Here is a 6,540-nt window from a genome sequence, read left to right as displayed (position 1 = left end):
TAAACAGTTTCTGGGTAGGGTTCGTTGGCATTGCTTGTTCGTTCATTTTTGGGGGCGGAGCCATGAAGGAAGGGGTGTGTTTGTTTGGGTTGATTTCAGATATCAACAGTGTTTCTCAGAAAGTGCAAGTTTTGCAGCGCCAAACTTTCACATACATAACATTATAATGTGAACACTTTTGTAATGGCATGTTCTTTGTGCTTCAGTTGCTCGTGTTAACGGGAATTATGCATCTGACTAGCACAGTCAAGTTCACTTTTTTGCGTCCTTTTGTGCAGATGATTATGTTTTTGTTTTGTTGCCCAAAATTCTGTGATTGGTTGAACGAATAAAAGAAGTGGTTGAATGTAATAGGGTCTCAACCCTTAAAAATACCCATTTGACAAGTGCTTTATGTTGATTTCATAGTGAAACAGGAACATTTAAAAATATTCTATTTCGGATGCACCCATATCAGTGTGGCTCTTTCAGGTTTTTGATTTTTTTTTTTTGTGTGTGTGTGCTATTAATGATTTTAAAAGTTTCTGTGCTTTTTAGTGTTGTTAAGTGTATAGGGAATCTATTAAAGGTGAACTAAGTAACTTTTTTACCTTAACCGAACAGCTTTGGAGTCATTGTGATGTTTATATTACTGATTTCGTGTTGAATGGTGGTCGTCTCGCACCCCCCTGGTGCCGGTGAGCCGCAAAACCACCCTTGCAACTTTGGGCCTCAGTGTTAGGAAGTATCGTGTGATATCAGGTCTCGCGAGGTAACGAATTGCTTTACGGCAAAAAACAGATCTGATAAAATTCTGCTAAAATGAGCATCAAACAGAAATAACCCGGCGCCGTATACATGTGGTGTTGGGCGCGCGCAGCTCTTAAAGGGGCCATACCTTATTTCCACTCGTTACAGCGTCCATCCTACTGAACAGGTACCGCCGGTGTACAGGGGGAGGGGATCCGGCCGTGAGTGTGAGCCATCTCTGCGTGAGTGCTATTCACGACAGTACAAGTACTCCACAGCGACTCTAGGGGTCGCTGTTTGACAAAAACGGAATTCCTACTTAGTGCTGCTTTAATGAGATTTAAACACGTAGAATCGGTTAGTGGCTTTACATCCTTTGTGGTTCTTGGAACAACATGCAAACAAATCATCGCCCTCTAATTTAAAAGGGGCGGAGTTAAGGGCTGTGACTGGCTAATCGAAATATTCCCCCAGGAACAACAAAAGATGCTGATTCAGGACAAAGTCCTACTTTTGTAAAAGTGTTTTTGAGTGAGTGAGAGATAGTGGAATGACAGTGAGGAATGTGTGGTCCATCTATCCAGTCGGCAGATTAATAGGCTGTGAGCAGTTGTAATGAGGTGCAGTAAATGTTCAAATGTCAAATTAGCCCAGCAGCCTCTCAAACATGGCAAAGCATACGCAGAAATCCTTTTCCTCTAACTCTGTCTCTCTTTTCATTGCTCCCTCTCTTTTTCTGTCTCCATTAATGAAGAATAAGTTGGCTTCTGTTTCTTTAATGATGTCTCCCATGTTTAACCTCCGGCAGTTATACGCCATTTCATCACTCTGACATTTCTAATCATAGAGGCAAATTCAATTTCATCCCTCAAATGGGCTCTTGAGCTTGCGAGACAATTCTATGTAGGGTCACGGCAGTTACAGCGAGTGCCACAGCCTTGTAGACTCATCATTTTAAAGCCAAGATCATTCATAAGTGAAAAGTTTGTGTTCTTGGAATAACACATTAATAAGAAATTAAATATACATTTTCTTGCCAGGTGGCAATTGCCGGTTTTGGAGTGTATTTGTATGTGCATATTTTTTGTATCCATAATTAAACTTGACTAATTAATCTTTTAATTATCCATACTTAAGGAAGCATCATCAAGCTCTATTGTTCTGGAACGATGGAGAATTATTTTTTTTGATGAAATTCTGCACTTCAAAAATCTTACTCACAGTTTCCTCATTAAATCTCACGATTGTTTCGTTTTATTTTTGAAGAAAAAAATGACCAGTGTAGTAAAAAAAAAGCTCTTATATATATTAAGAAAATCTTATAAAATTAAGAAAATGTATATATATATATTTTTTTTTAAATATTTTTTTTTATGGAAAACAATGCACAAATATTGGGGGAAAAAGATTGCTGCAATGTGGCTCCATTCAGAATGTAATACTAGAATACTACTTAACAGTATACACTGTATACTACATACTATTTTACACACACTTATTCCACAATTAACAATTCAAACTAAATTTTCATTAAATTTTGTGTAAAAATGTACTTAAATCCCAGAGATTTTCAGAAATCTAGACAAGTAATGAGAAAACTTTAATTATTAATGGCTCATTTGTCACATGGGAGATAGAAGGTCAAGTTGAGCACATTACATTGAGAGGCTGTGCAGTGTGCTTTTGGGGATATGCACAGTGTGCATTGTGGCAAATGTAGTGCGTCATCTGTATTTTATCTACACAGTATCCCATGTCTACTTTACATACTTCAAATTTCCCAAAATTGGTATAGCACTATTCCAAACATGTCATCTAGATGGCAGCAATGCGCCTGTCAAGCAGACACTAGCAGTGCAGGATCAAACTGGAACACGATCCCCAGAGCATGCAATCACTTCTGCTTGTATTTACATCACTGTCTTCATCTTTTGCCAAACACATGTTCACAGACACATGCACAAACACATGCACACACTCACACACACCACACGTCAAAAGCTCCTCCTCCTCTCTTTCGACATAAACGGTCCAAATTGTAAGTGGGCATATGATGTCTTTACTCTGTTTGGCATCCAGAAACACAACAGCACACCATTCGATGCCAAAGACCGGCACACTCCACAGCAGAACGGGGGCCAGTGCTGTTTGTGGCCAGAGAAAGAGCAACCCTGCGTGAGGGTGATTCTAATTAGCGGGTGTCGTTGCCCCTGCGCGCTTGTGGGAGAAAGAGCAGCCTTTAATAACTCAAATCCGACTCAGTCCAACAGACAGACAGCCTAAAGTAATCAGGTGGACAGACAGGCAGAGAGAGCGAAAGAGAGCGAAAATGAGAACATTGTGTGTGTGTGTGTGTGTGGTTAAAAATGGTGGATGCAGTCCGTAACCTAGATTGCAGCTGCAGGTTTTAAAGCGTTTTGTTTGAGCCAGAAGCTTTCTGCAGTTTTTTTTGTTTGTGTTTTTTTTTTTTTTTTGTCCGTGTTCATAAATCCTTCTATTGTGTTACGCTGAAGTCGGAGAAGAATAGAAGGTGAATACGGCAGCGTATTCATCACGCTAGCCGAGCAACACAACAGAAACGCTCAGCTAAGCTCCAGCAGACACCTCAGCCTCCAGGGCACCGTCTTCAGCCAACTCAACACCTATTTATGAAGACCACAATGCGACACCCTGCATGGCATTGCGTGCTTAGCCACAGTGTGTGTGTGTGTGTGCTAATAAGCTAAATTTGCTAACAGAGTGATTCATTCCAGGAGAAATGCTAGATTCATTGTTTTGTTCTACAGTGAACTCCTCCCCCTTCCATCTTTATCATTATCCCGGCTTTTAATTTATCCCAAGGACGTTTGAGCTATAGGCTCAATCCACAACACTGACCGAGGCAATTACTCAACTTGCGTAATTGAATTAGCACATTCTATCCGTTATTTGCCCGCCTCCTCTCGCAAAGGTCGCGGTTTATTGTTTATGAGCAGTTTGAGAGGCATTGTGCATAGGCACACTCACACGCACAACAAATCATAGAAACATAGGGAGAGTGAATCAGTTTAAGTTGGCATTGTAATCGTTCAGAGCAATTTGCAATGAATCTCATTGTCCGGCTGTAATCCTGCTGACAGCCCAAATGCGCTTGATCGATTTCCTTCGAAAAATGCTGTTTTCTTTGGTGCTGGTTATTACACAAAATCAAATTCCGCAATAATAAACTCTCAGCTTAAGAAAACAGATGAAAAATAAATTAAAGATACTTCAGTGATGTCCTCAAGCGTGTGTTTACCTGCTTTGTCTCTATATTAACAAATGCAAAATAAAATGGGAACCCTCCCAACAGTCCATTAACCACATTTAAGGGTTATTAAACTAAAAGCCAGTTTAATTAGTTAAATTAAAAAAAAAAAAACATTTTCTAACAATAATCAGTAAAAACTGTTTTCTTTCTTTTTTATCATACTCTGGGACTCAGTAATAGAGTAGGAGAGCTGGTTAAGTGTAATGTTATCAACACTGGATATTAAATTGGATACTCCTTCCAAAAATGGAAAAACAAATTATAATTATCTCATCATTTAGTCCCATATGTGTATGGCTTTCTTTCTTTCTTCTGTGAAATACAAACAGAGATTTTTTGAAAAATAAGCTGTCTCTGTGAGTCCATAAAATGCAAGTGGATGCAAACCCTCAATGTTGACGCTTCAAAATCCATGCAAAACGAACATGATGGTAATCAATGCGACCCTAGTTGATGAATCAATGTGTTCTGGTGCAAAACAATAGGCGTGTGTGAAAAATACACATTTAAACTATATACTGTACCATCACTACTTGCCAATTGTCAAAAGCAGGTTCATAAGTTCACATTAGATGTAAACCTTAGTACATTGTGAAGCGTGCCGTAAACGCGTTGTAAAAGTTGTTCTTGAAGTTCACAGAGGACCGTCAAGCTCATGATGGTTGGTTGATGGTTTGTAGTTTAAAAGGGCCACCTGATGTGATCATGAAACAACAATGGATGTTCAGGGGCCCCTGTTTTCTTCCGTTGGCACCTTGTGATTGGAGCTCTTCGTTACAAATTGGTGTCTACTAGATTCAGATATGAAACCGATATGTCTGGCCATTTGGGGTCCATGTAAGTCTAGGGCCCTGGAGCCCAGTCGGTAATCTTGCCCTGCCAGCTAGCTTTAATAATGTGATGTATTTCATCTTGTAGATGCTGTGATGGTTTGAGCTATGCTCCCCAGACTCATTTAAGTTTAGACTCAGCATCTGCTGTTGCACTGAGGTGTGATGGAGATGTCCAACAGCTCATTATTCAAGATTGAGCTGTGGATGAGAAACGCCCCCTGAAAGAGCTACCCAAGGCCCTCTCTCTCTCTTCTGCGTCTCAAGTGAAATAAGGGCAACACATTTCTTTACGGCTGGACATTTATAACCCTCAGCATATGTACCTGGGAGTCCCGCCTCTCCTTCCAGCACATGAATAATGCATCAGGCTCCTACATAAAACATGACGGGTGAAGGCAAACAGGTGTTCATGTGCCCCTGTTCTCCGGGATCCTGTTCTGGTTCAGTGTCAGTCACAGATGGGAAGGAAACCATGCCAGCTAGCTTCAATCAAGAGATTTTGCTTTTCTACGGCTGTGTCTGGAAGAGATCCTTCTCACCACATCATCATGGAGAACAGGGCTTCATCCAGCCACAAGGAAATGTAATATTATGTCTGAGAGGCAGTGCTTTCATGGTGCAAGCAGAAGCTCTTGTGCTTTGATGCTAAATGACAGTTAGCGCAGCACTTTGCGGCGAGTGAGGCTTCTTGTTGGGGCTCTAGGGAGAGCAGCGTTACCCCATCAAACAGATGCTATTACACCCACGCGCAAGCTTGCAAGAACCTAGATGTCTCTATTAAAACCAAATCTTTCATACGTGATGTGTAACAAAGTGCAGACTCACCGTCGATCGCTGGAGAAAACGAATGCTCTTCCCTGAAATGCCGTTACATTTTCATACGTTATTCATTTTTCAGCACCCTGATGATATGGTAAGGATTTAAGAATCAGCCAAAAATGAACATTCTTTCATTATTTACTCACAGTTGTGTCACTGAAACCCATATGCTTTTATTTTTTCAGTGAAACTTAAGAGCAGAACGTTTTAAAGAATCTTCTCAGAGCCATTCCCATGCAACATTCATAGTGAACACGTCTGTAAAGAGGACAAAAATACCACACTGCAAAAAATAAAGACGTTATTATTTTATTGTACAATGGATTCAGAAGATTTTTAATACAGCATGCTACTTTTATGATAATTGTTCAGTGTTTAGAACCTGTCAGATGTGGTCAGTGTGACCTGTAATACAGTGTACGTGTATATGGAATGATGTTTTTACAAAAAGATGCACTTCTACTGAAAATAAAAAACCGAATGGTTTTTTTTTGTTTTGTGGATTTCTTTAGATGAAGCTCTAGAGGGCTTTCACATTACAGCTCTCGTGGAAGAGTGGGAGAGCACTGCTGATATTCCTGTTTGAAGATTATTTCCTCCATATACCGGAAGCCTGACCTCAGCTTTACCTACATTTAGAACAGAGATAATGCTTACAGACGCTCACCTCTAAACCAGCAGCCTCAGTGAAAGAGACGTTTGTGGCTGTGTGTAAAGATAAGAGCAGCTCTGCCACGGAAAGTCTGCAGAGGCTTGAGAAGAAGGAACATGATTGAATCAGTCACATTACGAAAACGGAAGGAGCGGAGAACATCCATCTGCTTTCTACAGCCTCGTGACCTTGAAGCAATGAGGAGGGTGTTTTCTGCT

At 40.4% G+C, this 6,540-nt stretch overlaps 1 protein-coding gene across 1 annotated transcript in view; it reads left to right on the top strand.

Annotated features, from left to right (window-relative positions):
* The window catches only part of nrxn3b (neurexin 3b), a gene marked incomplete at its 3' end in the record, with an annotated part of 321,495 nt that overhangs the window by 167,715 nt on the left and 147,240 nt on the right, over positions 1-6,540 (top strand). The window lies entirely within an intron of this gene.

This window comes from Rhinichthys klamathensis, unplaced genomic scaffold, assembly GCF_029890125.1.
Source record: "Rhinichthys klamathensis goyatoka isolate OS25496 unplaced genomic scaffold, OSU_Roscu_1.1 h1tg000196l_1, whole genome shotgun sequence".
NCBI classification, from domain to species: Eukaryota; Metazoa; Chordata; class Actinopteri; order Cypriniformes; family Leuciscidae; genus Rhinichthys; species Rhinichthys klamathensis.
Note: the sequence above shows the minus strand (reverse complement) of the source record. Positions and strands in the feature narration are given on the sequence as shown.